The sequence below is a fragment of the Halichoerus grypus genome, chromosome 3 (genome assembly GCF_964656455.1).
Source record: "Halichoerus grypus chromosome 3, mHalGry1.hap1.1, whole genome shotgun sequence".
NCBI lineage: Eukaryota > Metazoa > Chordata > Mammalia > Carnivora > Phocidae > Halichoerus > Halichoerus grypus.
Window position 1 is genome coordinate 189,265,627 of NC_135714.1, and position 19,916 is coordinate 189,285,542.

Sequence of the window (19,916 nt, forward strand, 5' to 3'; positions counted from 1 at the left end):
TTTTTTTTTAAGACTCCACATATAAGTGGTACCATATGGTATCCTTCTCTGTCTGGTTTATTTCACCTAGCATAATGCCCTCAAAGTCCATCCATATTGTTGCAAATGACAAGATTTCCTTATTTTTTAAGGCTGAATAATATTCCTTTGTATATATATAGCTGACTCTTGAACAATATGAGTTTGAACTGTGCGAGTCCTTACAGTCAGGTATCTTGTAGTACAGTAGTGTAAATGTATTTTCTCCTTTTTATGGTTTTCTTAACTTTTTTTCTCTAACTTATTTATTGTAAGAATACAGTATATAATACATATAACATACAAAATGTGTTAATTGGCTATGTTATTGGTAAGAGTTCTGGTCTCTAGTAGGCTAGGCTATTAGTTAAGTTTTTGAGGAGTGAAAAGATATGCAGATTTTTCATTGTGGGGGCGGTTGGCGCCCCTAACTCTCACATTGTTCAAAGGTCAACTGTATATACCACATTTTCTTTATCTATCCGTCTACAGACACTTAGGTTGTCTGAGTGCTTTTATTTTTTTCTTTTTTTTTTTTTTTATTTAATTTTTTATTGTTATGTTAATCCCCATACATTACATCATTAGTTTTAGATATAGTGTTCCATGATTCATTGTTTGTGCATAACACCCAGTGCTCCATGCAGAACGTGCCCTCCTCAATACCCATCACCAGGCTAACCCATCCTCCCAACCCCCTCCCCTCTAGAACCCCCAGTTTGTTTTTCAGAGTCCATCGTCTCTCATGGTTCTTCTCCCCCTCCGATTTCCCCCCCTTCATTCTTCCCCTCCTGCTACATTCTTCTTCTTCTTTTTTTCTTTCTTAACATATATTGCATTATTTGTTTCAGAGGTACAGATCTGAGATTCAACAGTCCTGCACAATTCACAGCGCTTACCAGAACACATACCCTCCCCAGTGTCCATCACCCAGTCACCCCATCCCTCCCACCCCACCCCCCACTCCAGCAACCCTCAGTTTGTTTCCTGAGATTAAGAATTCCTCATATCAGTGAGGTCATATGATACATGTCTTTCTCTGTTTGACTTATTTCGCTCAGCATAATACCCTCCAGTTCCATCCACGTCGTTGCAAATGGCAAGATCTTATTCCTTTTGATGGCTGCATAATATTCCATTGCATATATATACCACATCTTCTTTATCCATTCATCTGTTGATGGACATCTTGGCTCTTTCCACAGTTTGGCTATTGTGGACATTGCTGCTATAAACATCGGGGTGCACGTAGCCTTTCGGGTCCCTACTTTTGTATCTTTGGGGTAAATACCCAGTAGTGCAATTGCTGGATCATATGGTAGCTCTATTTTCAACTTTTTGAGGAACCTCCATACTGTTTTCCAGAGTGGCTGCACCAGCTTGCATTCCCACCAACAGTGTAGGAGGGTTCCCCTTTCTCCGCATCCCCGCCAACATCTGTCATTTCCTGACTTGTTAATTTTAGCCATTCTGACTGGTGTGAGGTGGTATCTCATTGAGGTTTTGATTTGGATTTCCCTGATGCCGAGCGATATTGAACACTTTTTCATGTGTCTGTTGGCCATTTGGATGTCTTCTTTGGAGAAATGTCTGTTCATGTCTTCTGCCCATTTCTTGATTGGATTCTTTGTTCTTTTGGTGTTGAGTTTGATGAGTTCTTTATAGATTTTGGATACTAGCCCTTTATCTGATATGTCATTTGCAAATATCTTCTCCCATTCTGTCAGTTGTCTTTTGGTTTTGTTGACTGTTTCCTTTGCTTTGCAAAAGCTTTTTATCTTGATGAAGTCCCAATAGTTCATTTTTGCCCTTGCTTCCCTTGCCTTTGGCGATGTTTCTAGGAAGAAGTTGCTGCGGCTGAGGTCGAAGAGGTTGCTGCCTGTGTTCTCCTTTAGGATTTTGATGGACTCCTGTCTCACATTGAGGTCTTTCAACCATTTGGAGTCTATTTTTGTGTGTGGTGTAAGGAAATGGTCCAGTTTCATTCTTCTGCATGTGGCTGTCCAATTTTCCCAACACCATTTGTTGAAGAGACTGTCTTTTTTCCATTGGACATTCTTTCCTGCTTTGTCGAAGATTAGTTGACCATAGAGTTGAGGGTCCATTTCTGGGCTCTCTATTCTGTTCCATTGATCTATGTGTCTGTTTTTGTGCCAGTACCATACTGTCTTGATGATGACAGCTTTGTAGTAGAGCTGGAAGTCTGGAATTGTGATGCCGCCGGCTTTGCTTTTCTTTTTCAACATTCCTCTGGCTATGCGGGGTCTTTTCTGGTTCCATACAAATTTTAGGATTATTTGTTCCATTTCTTTGAAGAAAGTGGATGGTATTTTGATGGGGATTGCATTGAATGTGTAGATTGCTCTAGGTAGGATTGACATCTTCACAATATTTGTTCTTCCAATCCATGAGCATGGAACGTTTTTCCATTTCTTTGTGTCTTCCTCAATTTCTTTCATGAGTATTTTATAGTTTTCTGAGTACAGATCCTTTGCCTCTTTGGTTAGATTTATTCCTAGGTATCTTATGGTTTTGGGTGCAATTGTAAATGGGATCGACTCCTTAATTTCTCTTTCTTCTGACTTGTTGTTGGTGTATAGGAATGCCACTGACTTCTGTGCATTGATTTTATATCCTGCCACTTGACTGAATTCCTGTATGAGTTCTAGCAGTTTTGGGGTGGAGTCTTTGGGATTTTCCACATAAAGTATCATATCATCTGCAAAGAGTGAGAGTTTGACTTCTTCTTTGCCAATTTGGATGCCTTTGATTTCTTTTTGTTGTCTGATTGCTGTGGCTAGGACTTCCAATACTATGTTGAATAGCAGTGGTGATAGTGGACATCCCTGCCGCGTTCCTGACCTTAGGGGGAAAGCTCTCAGTTTTTCCCCATTGAGAATGATATTCGCTGTAGGTTTTTCATAGATGGCTTTTATGATATTGAGGTATGTACCCTCTATCCCTATACTCTGAAGAGTTTTGATCAAGAAAGGATGCTGTACTTTGTCAAATGCTTTTTCTGCATCTATTGAGAGGATCATGTGATTCTTGTTTTTTCTTTTGTTAATGTATTGTATCACGTTGATTGATTTGCGGATGTTGAACCAACCTTGCAGCCCAGGGATAAATCCGACTTGGTCGTGGTGAATAATCCTTTTAATGTACTGTTGGATCCTATTGGCTAGTATTTTGGTGAGAATTTTTGCATCCATGTTCATCAGGGATATTGGTCTGTAATTCTCCTTTTTAATGGGGTCTTTGTCTGGTTTTGGGATCAAGGTAATGCTGGCCTCATAAAATGAGTTTGGAAGTTTTCCTTCCATTTCTATTTTTTGGAACAGTTTCAGAAGGATAGGTATTAATTCTTCTTGAAATGTTTGGTATAATTCCCCTGGGAAGCCATCTGGCCCTGGGCTTTTGTGTTTTGGGAGATTTTTGATGACTGCTTCTATTTCCTTAGTGGTTATAGGTCTGTTCAGGTGTTCTATTTCTTCCTGGTTCAGTTTTGGTAGTTGATACATCTCTAGGAATGCATCCATTACTTCCAGGTTATCTAATTTGTTGGCATAGAGTTGCTCATAATATGTTCTTATAATTGTTTGTATTTCTTTGGTGTTGGTTGTGATTTCTCCTCTTTCATTCATGATTTTGTTGATTTGGGTCATTTCTCTTTTCTTTTTGATAAGTCTGGCCAGGGGCTTATCAATCTTGTTAATTCTTTCAAAGAACCAGCTCCTAGTTTCGTTGATCTGTTCTACTGTTCTTTTGGTTTCTATTTCATTGATTTCTGCTCTGATCTTTATTATTTCTCTTCTCCTGCTGGGTTTAGGCTTTATTTGCTGTTCTTTCTCCAGCTCCTTTAGGTGTAGGGTTAGGTTGTGTACTTGAGACCTTTCTTGTTTCTTGAGAAAGGCTTGTATTGCTATATACTTTCCTCTTAGGACTGCCTTTGCTGTATCCCAAAGATTTTGAATAGTTGTGTTTTCATTTTCATTGGTTTCCATGAATTTTTTTAATTCTTCTTTAATTTCCTGGTTGACCCATTCATTCTTCAGTAGGATGCTCTTTAGCCTCCATGTATTTGAGTTCTTTCTGACTTTCCTCTTGTGATTGAGTTCTAGTTTCAAAGCATTGTGGTCTGAAAATAGGCAGGGGATGATCCCAATCTTCTGGTACCGGTTGAGACCTGATTTATGACCTAGGATGTGATCTATTCTGGAGAATGTTCCATGGGCACTAGAGAAGAATGTGTATTCCGTTGCTTTGGGATGGAATGTTCTGAATATGTCTGTGAAGTCCATTTGGTCCAGTGTGTCATTTAAAGTCTTTATTTCCTTGTTGATCTTTTGCTTAGACGATCTGTCCATTTCAGTGAGGGGGGTGTTAAAGTCCCCCACTATTATTGTATTGTTGTCGATGTGTTTCTTTGCTTTTGTTATTAATTGCCTTATATAATTGGCTGCTCCCATGTTAGGGGCATAGATATTTACAATTGTTAGATCTTCTTGTTGAATAGACCCTTTAAGTATGATATAGTGTCCTTCCTCATCTCTTATTACAGTCTTTGGTTTAAAATCTAATTTGTCTGATATAAGGATTGCCACCCCAGCTTTCTTTTGTTGTCCATTAGCATGGTAAATGGTTTTCCACCCCCTCACTTTCAATCTGGGGGTGTCTTTGGGTCTAAAATGAGTCTCTTGCAGACAGCATATCGATGGGTCTTGTTTTTTAATCCAATCTGATAGCCTGTGTCTTTTGATTGGGGCATTTAGCCCATTTACATTCAGGGTAACTATTGAAAGATAGGAGTTCAGTGCCATTGTATTGCCTGTAAAGTGACTGTTACTGTATATTGTTTGTGTTCCTTTCTGGTCTATGTTGCTTTTAGGCTCTCTCTTTGCTTAGAGGACCCCTTTCAATATTTGTTGTAGGGCTGGTTTCGTGTTTGCAAATTCCTTTAGTTTTTGTTTGTCCTGGAAGCTTTTTATCTCTCCTTCAATTTTCAATGACAGCCTAGCTGGATATAGTATTCTTGGCTGCATATTTTTCTCATTTAGTGCTCTGAATATGTCCTGCCAGTCCTTTCTGGCCTGCCAGGTCTCTGTGGATAAGTCTGTTGCCAATCTAATGTTTCTACCATTGTAGGTTACATATCTCTTCTCCCGAGCTGCTTTCAGGATTTTCTCTTTGTCTCTGAGACTCGTAAGTTTTACTATTAGATGTCGGGGTGTTGACCTATTTTTATTGATTTTGAGAGGGGTTCTCTGTGCTTCCTGGATTTTGATGCCTGTTTCCTTCCCCAAATTAGGGAAGTTCTCTGCTATAATTTGCTCCATTATACCTTCTGCCCCTCTCTCTCTTTCTTCTTCTTCTGGGATCCCAATTATTCTAATGTTGTTTCGTCTTATGGTATCATTTATCTCTCGAATTCTGCCCTCGTGATCCAGTAGTTGTTTATCTCTCTTTTTCTCAGCTTCTTTATTTTCCATCATTTGGTCTTCTATCTCGCTGATTCTTTCTTCTGCCTCATTTATCCTAGCAGTTAGCGCCCCCATATTTGATTGCACCTCATTAATAGCCTTTTTGATTTCTACTTGGTTCGATTTTAGTTCTTTTACTTCTCCAGAAAGGGTTTCTCTAATAACTTCCATGTTTTTTTCAAGCCCAGCTAGTATCTTTAAAGTGATGATTCTGAACTCTAGATCTGACATCGTACTAATGTCCGTATTGAGTAGGTCCCTGGCAGTCGGTACTACCTCTTGTTCTTTTTGTTGAGGTGATTTTTTCCGTCTTGTCATTTTGTGCAGAGGAGAATAGATTAATGAGAGAACAAAATGCTAGCAGGGTAACAACGTCCCCAGAAAATATACTCTAAACAAATCAGAAAAGACCTGAAGCAGTGGGAAAAGAAAGGGAAAGAGAGAAAAAAGAAAAGGAAAGAAAAAAGATAAAGATAAAGATAAAAACAAACAAAAGCAGAACAAAACAAAACAAAACAAAAACAGAATGTGATCAAATATGATCAGGCTGGATTATAGATCAGTGCCACACACTAGGTTTTGGGTGTATTTTGGTCTGTTAAAAGAAAGTCCCTCTCAAAATTTTAAAGAAAGAAAAACTTATATATGTACAAAAATAAGGGTTGATATGATGAAGGGATGGAATATGACTGTAAAGATGGAAATTATAAAAAATTTTAAAAAAGGATTTGATAAGTTGTTTGAAAAAAGAAAGAAGAGGATTAAAAAAAAAAGAAAGAAAGAAAGAAAAAAGGGAGAGAATGTGATCAGGCAGGGGAGTAGAAAAAAACCATACACTAGAGATTTAGAGTATATTTTGATCTGTTAGAAGAAACTATCTCAAGATTTTAAGGAGAGAACAACTTATATATATATATGCCCAAAATACGGGTAACTACTATGAAGGGATAGAATATGACTTTAAAAATGAAAAATAAAAATGTTTTTTTTTTTAAAAAGGGATTGATAAGATGTTGGTTGAAAAAGGGAAAAAGAAAAATTCAAAAAAAAAGAAAAAAGGAAAAAAGAAAAAAAGACAGTTAAAAAAAATAATTAACTTTGAAAGACTAAAGAATCATGGTAAAAAAGCCATGAATTCTATGTGCAGTGTTCCCCTAGCGCTGGAGTTCTGCCGTTCTCATTGATCGGTAAACTTGGTCTTGGCTGGCTGTTCTTGCTGATCTTCTGGGGGAGGGGCCTGTTGCCGTGGTTCCCAAATGTCTTTGCCGGAGGCAAAATTGCCCCGCCCTTGCCGGTCCGGGCTAAGTAATCTGCTCGGGTTTGCTCTCCGGAGCTTTTGTTCCCTGCAAGCTTTCCGTACAGCTTTGGAGGCGGAGAGTGAAAATGGCGGCCTCCCAGTCTCCGCCCCGGAGGAGCCGAGAACTCAGGGTCCCGCTCCTCAGCGAGCCCCCAGAGAAAAGCAGTCAGTCACTCCCGTCTCCCCGGTCTCCGGCCACACTCCTCGCTCACCCGGCCTGTGACCGCGCCTTTCTATCTGGCACCCGACCCCGGGTGGAGTCTCCAAACCCAGCAGATCCCCGCGGTGCGCTCCCGCACCTCTCCTCCCGGGGGAAGAAGGTGAGTCTCCCCAGATCTGCCGCTTGTTGGGTCCCTGCTGGAGGAGCTGTGGCCCGACTGTGCCGCGGATCACGGTTTATAGCAACCCCGAGCTGAGAGCCCGCGCCTGGGCTCCGTCTCTCCAGCCGGCTTCCCTGCTCCGATACCTGGGAGCTCTGCCGCACTCAGGCACCCCCGGTCTTTCTGTGACCCCGAGGGTCCTGAGACCACACTGTCCCGCGAGGGTTCCACCCCCCACTTCGCCACCAGAGTGACGTCCCTCAGCGGACCAGACTTCTAAAAGTTCCGATTTTGTGCTCCGCGGCTCTATCACTTGCCAGAAGCGGCCGACGGAGGCCCCTCCCCCACCGTCTATCCTCCCGAATATCGCCTCGGATTCACTTCTCCGCACGTCCTACCTTCCAAAAAGTGGTCGCTTTTCTGTTCAGAGAGTTGTTGCTCTTCTTTTCTTTGATCTCCTGTTGAGTTTGTAGGTGTTCAGAATGGTTTGATCCCTATCCAGCTGAATTCCTGAGAGGAGACGAAATCCAGGTCTCCTACTCCTCCGCCATCTTAAACTGTATTTTGTCTGAGTGCTTTTAAATACTCATTGAATCACATGAGATGTATATCTTTATAATAACATCTCCCTTTTCAATCCTTTCAATCTGTCCACAAGTTTTATTTGAGAGAGATGGAATGATTTCCAGTTCTTTGCCACCGTAAAATTCTTGTAAAAGAGAGGTTAAATAAGTTGTTAAAATCCCACAACAAAAAGACATGAGACAAAAAATGGCAGTAATGGGAGTCATTATTTCTCAAAAGAAAGAAGCATTGATAAGAATGATATTCATTGATAATAATGGATTCTTAAACATTGAAGTTCCATAAGAGTGGGAGGGGGACAATGATTCTATTTTACCTCGGAAAACGTGTATCAATTGAAGTTTAATAGCCAAGATGAGTGAGTAGTTTCCTTCCTCAAGATACGGCAGTTACAGTTCCCTCCATTTGCTTTCTGTTTTGTCTTTCCCAAGTCCCCCATCTCCAAGGGGCAGGTATTGGCTAGATGAGCACTTCCTTACCTGAAGGTGAAGCAGATTGTTATCTTCAATGGCAGAGATGAGAAACCTCTGCCAGTACTATGTTGAAGTAGGAGAACATCCTTATAAGCAGAATTTCTTTTAATCAGTCTTTGGAAGCCACTTCCGGTACTGATTTATGTATGTATGGTTTGTCACTAATGTAATTATGCTTCTGGAATGGATTCTGTTTTAATTTTAGAATTCCTTGGCCTTGGTCACAATTTTATGACTACCTTAAGCCTTACTCAAGGGCATAATTTTTATAAAGCAATCAAGTGCAAACATTAGTACAACCAAGGGTCATTCATCCTCTCCTCTTCTCTCTGCAAGCAGTACTTTTATAGAGCTTTCAGAATCTGTAGAGGAGTGCACAAAACAATTTCCTAAACTGTTTCTCCTATTGGACTGTTCATTAATTATGCCAATTATATTTTGAATGGTACTAAAAGGTGCAAAGGGTAAAATATGAATCAGTATATGATTTTAGTACTTGACTGTGTCCGGAATTTTATATCCCTTTAGGGTTATTTCTGCTCAAAACAAAGTATCTATAAAAATTATCTATATTATTATTTTTATTTCTAAGCTACATATATTGAATTCCTCAAAAGTAGTATCCATTCAGCTCTTAATAGAATCTTTTATATTCAAAACATGCATATGCTTTATAATAAGATGAACATATGAAAAATAAGAGAATCTTCAAAGTAAATGTTGAGCAAAGGAAAAAAATGGACATTCATGCACCCACCACTCAGCTTGAAGAACAGAACATTACAATAACCTGAAGTCACCTTTGCCAGATTTCATTTCTCTGTATTGACCTAGAAGTAATCACTATCCTCTTCCTGAACTGTGTACCCATTATTCCTTTGCTTCTCTTTATAATTTGTCCATTTTTATGTGTATTTTAACAAAATATTGGTTAGTATTACTTGTGTTTGAATTATATAACTATAGAGTCACTGTATATATTTTTAAACCTTTTTTTTTTTTTTTTTTGCTCAAAATGACATAAGATTTATCCATGTCGGTTTATGTAACATGCTCCATAGGTTCATTCTCTATATCATTCATTATCACTGTTGTAAAGTATCAGATTATAGGAGATTATTTTTTTAATCTGTTGATAGACCTTCAGGTTATTTGAAATTTGTAGCCATTACAAACAATGCTGCTGTGAATATTGCTCTATCAGTCTCTTCTTGCCACATGTGAAAAGTTTCTCTAGGGAAGAAATTCCTCAAATTCTCCCTGGTGTATAACACGCATATCCATCTGTCATACTGGAGTAAACGGTTGGATCTGCTCACAGGAGAAGGTGACTAGCCCATGGGTTCTAGCTGCATTCTGCTAGCCCTTCCCTTTCCCCTTGAGGGCTGAAGTGGAGAAGTCCTCAGGCACACACATAACCTATTCATGGTATTAATATGCTGGAATGATACACAGGAATGAATTCTAACATCTATGGGGTTAATCATCTTAATTTTTTTGAATAATGCCAAATAGTTTCTGAAGGGTTATGTCAAAGTAGTAGTGGGAAACAGATGTAACAACTAAATAAGGGTAATTGAAAGTAACGTAATAAATAGTAACTTAACATTATTAACTTAATAACAAATAATTTTAAAGTCATAGGCAGAGAAGAGAGGAGGGTCTCAGAACCTTCAGGGAGTTACTCCTCAGCATAGGCCTAAAGGGAAGGGACGAGGGGAGTGAACTGTTACAGAAACCTAAGGGACAGTCGCTATAGGAGAGAGCTACTGACATATAAGTATCTGTGGCCTTAAGCAGAGGGACACACCTGGATGCTGAGGCCTGGCCCACCTCCTCACACCTCATATCATGCCCACATCTTGCACTGCCATGTAACATGAAAAATTATAAGTAGTTTTTTTCTGAAATTGAACTACCTTTTCATTTCTAGACTAAAACACAATTTGTTATTTAGCTGGATTTGATTTTTTGGGGGTGGAGGGGCAGAGGGAAAGAGAGAATCTCAAGCAGGCTCAACACCCAGCAGAGTCTGACATGGGTCTCCATCTCAGGACCCCGAGATCGTGACCTGAGCCGAAATCCAGAGACAGAGCCACCCAGGAGTCCCATGGCTGGATTTGATTTTTTTAATGTTTGTTTTGGATTTTTGCCTTTATGTTGAGGAGGGTATAAACCTGTAATTTTCTTTCTTGTAATTTCCTGGGTTTGTTATCATGGTATATGAGGCATAGAATACTTTCCCCTTTCTTATTGTCTGGAAAAGTTTGTGGAAGATAACATCACCTGGTTCATAAATGCTGGGTAGAGTATCTGCCTTGGCCTGATGCTTTCCTTTGTGGGAAAATATCTAACAAGTGACCATATATTTTAATTGATGGAAGACTATTCAAATTATCCTTTTCTTAAATTACATTTGAAATTTGTAGCTGCTTTTAAGTTTTTTTCTCTAAGTTATGCATTTCACAGAAGTGTCAACATTTATTGCCATGATATTTGTCCAAATACGGAGTTACTTTTTAATCCATCCCCACTTTATGTATTGTTCTATCTCCCTCTTCATTTTTGATATTATTTGTTTCATTTCTCTCTCTCTCAGCTGGGATCAGTCTTGCCAAATAATTTTATCGGTTTGATTATGCTCCTGAACAAGCTAATTTTGGGTTTCATTCATTGTCTAGATAGGTTTTAATATCATTGATTTTTATTTTATTTTTATTTTATTTATTTTTTGAGTTTTATTTTATTTATTTATTTATTTATTTATTTATTTATTTATTTATTTATTGTAATTAACATGTATTATTTGTTTCAGTAGTACAGGTCGGTGATTCATCAGTCTTATAGAACACTCAGTGCTCACCACAACACATACCCTCCCCAATGTCCATCACCCAGCCACCCCATCCCCCAACCCCCCTCCCCTCCAGCAACCCTCAGTTTGTTTCCTAAGATTAAGAGTCTCTTATGGTTTGTTTCCCCCTCTGGTTTTGTCTTGTTTCATTATTTCCTCTACTTTCAGATGAAGTTTTTTTTTTTTCCCCTGTTCTTGCTTACTTTTTAAAATTTAGACATTTAGCTGATTGATTTTTATAGTAGCATTATAATATTATTCAGTGCAAAGAATAATTAATTTGGTATTTTTTTTAATTTCCAGAATTGTTTTTCTTTCACCAATGAGATTAAATTTCCATTTTTGGTAATATTCTTGTGGTTTTTGTTGTTATATTTTTGGTACTTAATTAAATTATAGTTTTACTTAATTTCATTTTTGTCAGAAAATATTTCCTGTATGAAATGAATTATTTGATATTACCAATGCATGAATTATATGACCTCCTTCTTGTTTTTGCTTTTTAATATGTACATGAAAGGCATGTGTGTTCTCCAATTTGGGGATGCAGTGCTCCATATATTCCCACAGATGTTCCTGAAAAAATCCATTTCTCTATTGACAATTTTTTTTTCTGTAGTTGGTCTGCAATTACTGTAAGCTATGTATTAAAATCACCACCAAATGGGGAGATTTTTTTTTTTTCATTTTGAAGTTATGCCATTAAGTGCATGCAATTTCAGAATTGCTATATATTCCTGATGCTTTGAATTTTTACTAATTTTTACTAATAATTCATGACCCTCCTATTTCTAATAATTCTGAAAGTCTGTATTATATGGTATAAATACAGCTATTCCTTTATCATCATTATTTGGTACAATCAATGTTTGTTTAGATTTACCCACATGTTGATCACTTTCTTGACTAGCTACTTTTTTTGCCACATTTAATATTAGCTCATTTTTTCTTCTTCCCGAAATCGATCATTTATAAGTTCCTCTTCTAAATGTTTTGGCCTTGTATTAATGTGTTTTAATTTCCCCTTGGTATTGAAAGATAGTTCAAATAAGATGTATAATATTAACCTATTATTTCTTATTTAAGCAACTGAAGATACTATGCTGCTATTTTAATAGTTTCACTTTTATTGTTGAGAAGCAAGCATCTGCCTAAATGTCATTCTGTATTAGTAAACTGCTTTCCTTTGATTTATTATAGGGAATTTCCCTGATGTTTTTGTTTGACAGCCTCACTATAATGCATCTGAGCACTGATTTCTTTCTATTTATCTCATTTGGCTTCTGGTCTTCCTGGACCCAAAAATTAGTGTTTTTTTTTCCCCAGCTTTGTAACATTCTAAGCCAATATCTTTTCAAAATGCATCCTCTAATTTATATTAGATTTTTTTCTCTTTTTGCCATGGCTTTCTGTGCTTCATCCATATTCTTACATAATTTTTCTATGCTGCATCCTGTTATCTCCTTCAGAAGTATATCTTCTACCTCACTCATTTATCTTTAGCTATGCTTAAACTACTGCCTGATTAGTTGATAGAATTCCTTTTGTCAGTAATTTATATTATTCTATTTTAGAAGTTTTTGAAGTTATTTCCTGTTAGTTTCTAATATACACAGGCAGTTTTATAGCTTATCTCATTATTGTACTTTGATCACCTACTTATATTTCCTTAAGCGTTCTAAAAATATTTTATATCTTTACTCATTTCATTCCAATGTCCAGTCTTGTAGTATGTTTTTTTCTTCCTTTTCTCACTTATCTTGATTTGTTTCTATATACACTTCATATTTTTTTTCAAAGTCATGTTTATGAAGTATAGTTTGGAATGGATTTCTCTAGTTTAGAGTATTTGCTTTTTGTGTTACAGGCACTGTGTTTTGCATTACCAACCCAGAACAGATGTAAATTTAATTCTCAACTTACATTTTTTTTTGGTGGAGGTGAATTATGAATCCTAGCCCAAACCCACTTGAGAGCCAGAATTTCTTATAAATTATAAGGGAGGCTTTATTTTCCCCTGTGCCCAAGGGAATGCCTTTATTTCTTTACCACCTTTCTTTAAGAGGTCAGTCTCTCTACCTCCATCTAAGTCATTCTAATGAAGAGTTGCTTTTGGTGACTCCCAACTTGATATGGGAGTTTTGCATTTGGTGTGTTTTGTAAGCCTCAGCTTTTGTCTCCTGCTGGACTTGAAACTTTAAAGGATCAATTATATGGATAATACAGAGAGAGATAAAAATCTGTATTTTTTTTCTATATTACAAGAAATGCTGGAATGATTTACAGTGAAGAAAGATGATTCCTCTCTCTTATATATTATTCAGAGTGTGTAGAACCTCAGGAGCCCTCACAGCTTCTGCAGGGATAATATTTCAGAATCAGGAGAAATTATGTACATGATTGATTTCTGGCATTTCTAGGGTGTGGAATTTTGTATATTATAAAAAAGATGACAAGTTACAGGAAATTAACAGATATAAACTTTGCCATCTTAGACTGCTAAAAAATCATCAACTAATATAAGACAGAAGACATTTTTAATTTATTAGGCTTAATATTTAGCATTTGAAAATATGTGTTCACTTTATTATAATTCATTTTTCATGAACATATATTGCCTTCCTTCTAAAGCTAAACTTCTTATGAATTAAGAATAAGAAAGGAAAACTTTATTAAGTTTGGGCCATCAATAAATTTGACACTTAGCAAGGCATTCTATCTGGGTGTTGGTTACAATAGAATTATGTCCTTTTAATTTGAATCCTGCTCATTTCTTCTTTTGAAAACTTGGTCAGCCTTAAGCAATTGCCTGCCTTGCTGATGGGAGTGCAGAATACGAGCAGAGTGAGAGACTCCACCATGTCATCATCAGACATTATTTTGACATTAAACTTTGCCCTTATCTTATTCTATTTTTAGATACTTACTCCTAAGAGGATGACACTAACAACATCTACATATGAATTTACAAATTCTCTTTGTCTCTTTTTTTCTTTAAAGATTTTATTTATTTATTTATTTGAGAGGAAGAGAGAGAGTGGGGGGGAGGAGCAGAGGGAGAGGGACAAGCAGACTCTGTGCTAAGCACAGAGCCCAATGCTGGGCTTGGTCCCACAACCCTGAGATCATGACCTGAGCCTAAATCAAGAGTGGCATGCCTAACTGAATGAGCCACCCAGGCACCTCTCCCTTTGTCTCCTTTATAGAGGAAAACACAACAGGAGGCAAGCAAAGTCCATCAAAAGAGCATGGTAATTAACAATACCGAAAAAAAAAAATTATGGGAAGCTGAAAGTCTTAAGTAATCATACGATTGCTGATAGGAATTCCTACTTTCTTCATTTGGAGTCTTTTTTTGAGAAAAAATTGTTAGTGTGAATCAGTTTTGTTGAGGTTTCTCAAATCTAAGATTCATAATAACTCTTTAGAAAATAAATGAAACCAACTATACCAGTTTTTTATTTTTTGTTTTTTTTAAATTTTATTTATTTATTTGACAGAGAGAGACACAGCGAGAGAGGGAACACAAGCACGGGGAGTGGGAGAGGGAGAAGCAGGCTTCCCGCAGAGCGGGGAGCCGAATGTGGGGCTCGATCCCAGGACCCTGGGATCATGACCTGAGCCGAAGGCAGACGCTTAACGACTGAGCCACCCAGGCGCCCCCCAACTATACCAGTTTTAAAATGATTACTGAGAAGTTTGGGATTCTTATTAAAAATTTCACATTGTGCAAGGGTTAAATATATTCTGAGGAATATATATGAGTTGAAGAAAGGGGGAAAAATCCTCCATCTTCAAGGACAGTCTCCGTGAGGTAAAGTTGACCTTATAAAATAGCATTCAAGTGGGTTTTTTTTTAAATGATTCATTTATTTAGAAAGCAATGAACAAAACAAATAGAGAACCTCGTGAGTTTCTAGAAGCTAGAACCTAGTAAGCTTCAAAATTTTAAGTGAGTCCACTCTCAGTATTGAAATTACCGGGAAGAGTCTCTGATGCTTAGTTTTTTGAAGTGAAATTCCCTCCAAGTACAGGATTTTGTGTTTTTTTTGTTCCATTTTGTATTGTTTTTTCTCTTATTTGTACTATCAGCCTCCAGCCTGGAATCAACATCCTGTAAACAAGTGCTCCCTTTGTTCTTACAGCAAAGATACGATAGGTACGATCTATTTAACTTTTTAAATTTTTGTTTCTTATATGGCAGTTAACATTTTATATTACCATGGATTGTTGGTTTTTAAGAACACTACAATTGATATTTTATATAGCAGTTATCTTGTATAGAATTGGATTACTGTGCGTTTACTATTATATTTAATTGTTTGTAGGAAAAAAACAGTTTACATGTTTATCAATAACTTTGCATAGTATTTACCATTTATAAATCACTTTACATTCATTACTTATCTAATCTTTAAATCAAACCTATAGGGCGCCTGGGTGGCTCAGTCGTTAAGCGTCTGCCTTCGGCTCAGGTCATGATCCCAGGGTCCTGGGATCGAGTCCCACATTGGGCTCCCCGCTCTGCGGGAAGCCTGCTTCTCCCTCTCCCACTCCCCCTGCTTGTGTTCCTGCTCTCGCTATGTCTCTCTCTGTCAAGAAAATAAATAAAATCTTTAAAAAAAAAAAATAAATAAAAATAAATAAATAAATCAAACCTATAAATTAAGAAAGATAAATATCTGGATTTCTAAAACATTGGACTAAAAGATTATTCATTCAATTTTTTTTTTTTTATTTTACAGGTAAAGAAATTTTTGGTGATTGGCTCATGAGCAGAGTTAGTTTGTGGACATATTAGCATAATTTTAGGTTTTAATGGGGGTGCCTTAAAGACATAAAAGATTTATCAAGAACAAAGTTAACATAGCACAGAGCAGACAAGAGCTTAAAGCCAAGACTTCCATGTTTAATATCCTATATTCTTTTCCACATTATCATATGGTCTTCTGTCCTTTTTTGTGGTCTTGGATTTTTTTTATTTGTTTTAAATTTCTGACAACAACTTCTTGATTTATTTGATTAATCTGGCCTCTCCGTAAATAGACTTATTTCATCAACTTGATGTATTTTTAAATTTAATCTACCAAGTAGAAAATTGAATCTCTCTTGCTGTTTTTAAAAACTACTTGTTGACCTCAGTCTTGGTTTTAGCATATTAGAGGAAGTGAGGTTAGGAACATTTGGACTGAAAATCCCAAGTCCTGACCTTTAGCTTGAACTGACTTTCTTAAGTGCACAGGAAATTTCTTAGAAAATTTATTTCCAAATGAACCAGATTACTTTCACAGAGAGGGTACAATCAAAACTGTGCATGGTGAATTCAAAATAAAGTAACCCTTATTTCATATTTCTAATTTTTTAAATAATAAGTTTGCCATTAAAATATCTTCAGAAGCATTTATTTATTCTATAAAAATAATCTGACAATAAACCAAAGTGAACCAGCCTAACTTTTATAGTTTCAGATATCAACACCTCAATTTTAATCAAGTAAAAACCCAGTTCATATTATGATTTGTGTTCATATTCTTACCCCATGAGTGGCTTTGTGGAAAAAAAAAAAAGTCATTTATTTTTTTTTTAAATATGTCACTTTATATATATGGAGAAGTATAACATGTAATTCAGACTACAAATATAAATAAAAATAATAAAGTCTTAGTAAGAAAGAACAGGACAAAAAAAAAAAAAGAAGGTAAATCACGAAAGAATTGGAGTAAATAGTTTGAATTGGCTGGGCAAATTCAAGTAAATCTGTTAAAAAGTAACTTCATGACTGAGACCCCAACAGAGCCCACAGCTGTAATTCCATAGTGCCATGATGTTTCTACTCTTCTACTTTTGGAAAAGGTATGGTTAACATAGGAAATTGTTCACATGACTTCTGTGTTTGTTTAGTTGTATTCAATAGCAAAACAACAGAGAGGGGAAATAATTTTTATTAAGAGTTGGTTGTGTTCCTTTATAACCATAAATTTATCCAGTCTTCGTAACCTAACTATAGACATGATCATCCACATATATGGATTAGTAAATTGAGTGTCATTGGTTGGCAGGAAGCCAACTCTGTAACATGGATTAGCACACAGGAATTGTATTAAGGAATGCTCTTAGGGTCAATAATTGTATTGAAGGGACAAAAGTAGATGGGCAGGCAGAGGAGTTAGACAGTAGAATAGCCTCCGTTGACACCAGGAGACTCCCATAGCTGGAAGAGCCATTCAGAGGTGTCCTGAGTTGACATAAAGGGTTTGGGTCCTTATGTCATTGCATTGACCAGTCATTGGATGTTGGCCACCCTTGCAAGAAGTGATATGACCTTGAGCAGGTAAAGAGGCTCTTTACAGCTAAGGGTTATTCTTGGAGAGAGCTGACAGCTTATATCTCTCAGTTGGCAACCTTCTAAGGAGTTACGGAATTTAATACTTTAGCTTTAAAAGGAATTCAGTTGTAACAGAATAGCATCCCATGCATTGCTAGGATTCACTTGCTTCTATAGGGTCTATAATTTATACCGTCAAGATTCCGCTGGATTTCTTTTCCTGGGAGAAACTGAGAGGAAGGTTAATGGAATAAAAAATAAATAAATCCTGTGTTGCTATAGCTGTTTACAAGGATGTGATTGATACTCATTATCTCCCTCCTCCACTGTTCATTCTAGATTCTTCTCACCCTTGGCTACAACCTTTGTTGGTCTAGGCATCTTATCAGGGTGAGGTTACCCAGATCTTCATCCCTGAGAAGTCTAAATTTGGGGTTCTTATGGCTTTCTCAGGCTACAGCTTCTTCATTTGTCCATTTACCATCAAAATTGGACAAATGAGTCCTAAGGATGCCCAAATGGATCACATGGATGCTAAAGGTACCCACAGTATACAATAGTAGCCATACCTCTTTATGATGATCAGGGCCAATTATCCCCCTAACCTCACCCCAGGAAGATGATTCTTCTTATTTGTTCTTTTAGCAAGCAGAGTCTAAACATCCTGATTTCCAGCTGCAGTTTGGTATCATTGCTGTGACCTTCTCTGTGGCAGCATTCCTTATTTGGGAATCAGAACTTCTAAAACCCACAGAGCTCAGAGTTACAGAGAAAAAAAGCACAAGATCACTAAATGGGTTACTGGGAGTGTTGGTATATGAAGCTACTTCTATGTCTAGATTCCAAGACTTACATATTTTACCTGGGAAGACAGAGCACCATCCTATGGTCACTAATTTAATGAGTATCCTTAGGCTGGAGGAGGATGCCTCTTGTGCATTAGCCACACCTTCGTTAGGCTGTTCTATCACTCTATTAGGTCAGCTGCTTCTGAATAGTGCACTATGTGTTAGGAACCATACATCCCTCCCTTGACTTTCCTGTTATAAAGTCAGTCCTTTGGTCTTACGTCATATGGGTTCGTGATTGTTGGAATCAAGAATTTTTCAAGCCCTTGCATAATGGTGCTGACTAAAGTCCTGCTGGCAGGGAAAGTAAACCCATGTTCAGAATATGACAATTCCTGTGCGTATAAATTGCTGTCTCAGAGAGGAAGAGGTGCACTGTAGTCAGTGCCAAGTATCTGATTCTTCTTGAGGGATGGCTCTCTATTGGGAGCCTAGTAGTTAACCTCTTGCTGGCATACTGGACATTCAGCAGCAGCAGTAGATAAGTTAGGCTTGATGAGCAGGAGCCCCTTCTATCAGGTCCATGTGTAGCCTCCATTGCTGCCACCTGGGCTTTCCAATCATATGCTCCTATGTCAACACTGGGGTAGCTAAAGGCAGGCTGGCACATATCATCTGTCCAGGTAATTCTGTCTACGTAATTTAGTAATGCTTCCTTACTGGATGTTCTCTTATGGGTATTAGCACACAATAACAATAATATTCAAGCTTATGTCCACATAGATCCATCGACCCACTTTTCCCAAGTATTCCATCTTGTTCCTGATCAAATGTTTTAGCTTCTCACCACTGCCCATGAGTTGCTATATATTTTAAACAAAGTACACTTCTACACAAGACAACTGATACACCACCCAAAACTCTACTAAGAGGATTTCTCCTCTCCACTGTCTTTCAAGACCATCCACAACCAGGACTATCTTGAGCCAACACATCTGTGAACCAAGTTTTGGCTTCTTCCTTTGTTAGCCAGTGTGTAATATTCTCCTGAAGATGGCATGGCCTTGCTCCAAAATCTTGGGAATATATTGTGATTTTCCCATTGGGTCTTCCCAGAAATGCCACACAGCATCCTTTCCCACTATTGATAGATCTAATAACTCAGACATCTGACTCAGGAGATACTTGTACCTTAGCCTGGACTTTCCATGCTCTGGACTCTATCCAATCTTGATAGCATTTAATCACCCAGTGTGTGGGTCATATTATTACTACCTGGTATGAAATATCTGAGTTTCAGAATCCAAAGGGACCTACCAGACATTTTGTCTCCTTCCTCTGTGGTGGTCTGTCTCTGGAGAAGGGTGTGGACTTGGGCAAGGCAGCTGTCTTCAGATGAAAATAAATCCAGGAAAGGACTTCCAGAGATCAGTTGCAGGACAACCCTTGAGCTGCTGGGCAAAAATACTTCAGTCCCAAAATAGAGATCTGGGTAGCAGAGCATAGAATTCATGACACTGAGGATAAAAATAAAAGTTGCTCATGGTCACAGTGCCAGACACAAGGTTGAAACTGTGGTTTTGCTTTGCTCCAAAGTCCACTAGATCATGACGAATTAGCTGTCATGTTCAAGCAGACCTTGCTTAACGTGCCATCATTGCACATATATTTCTGTTGTTTGTATATTTATTTAGTGCTTATCATAGATAAACATAACATTTTAGCCATTAGAATTCGTATGCATAAAAAAAATTAATTGTACAAATGAATCTCTAG

General features: G+C 37.5%; 1 long non-coding RNA gene across 1 annotated transcript in view; it reads left to right on the top strand.

Moving 5' to 3' along the window:
* Nucleotides 1-19,916, top strand: part of LOC144381294 (uncharacterized) — a 357,259-nt gene that overhangs the window by 197,981 nt on the left and 139,362 nt on the right. Inside the window, exon 4 of the long non-coding RNA XR_013446205.1 lies at nt 15,120-15,186. This is a non-coding gene — a long non-coding RNA (uncharacterized LOC144381294). The remainder of the gene's footprint in view (nt 1-15,119; nt 15,187-19,916) is intronic.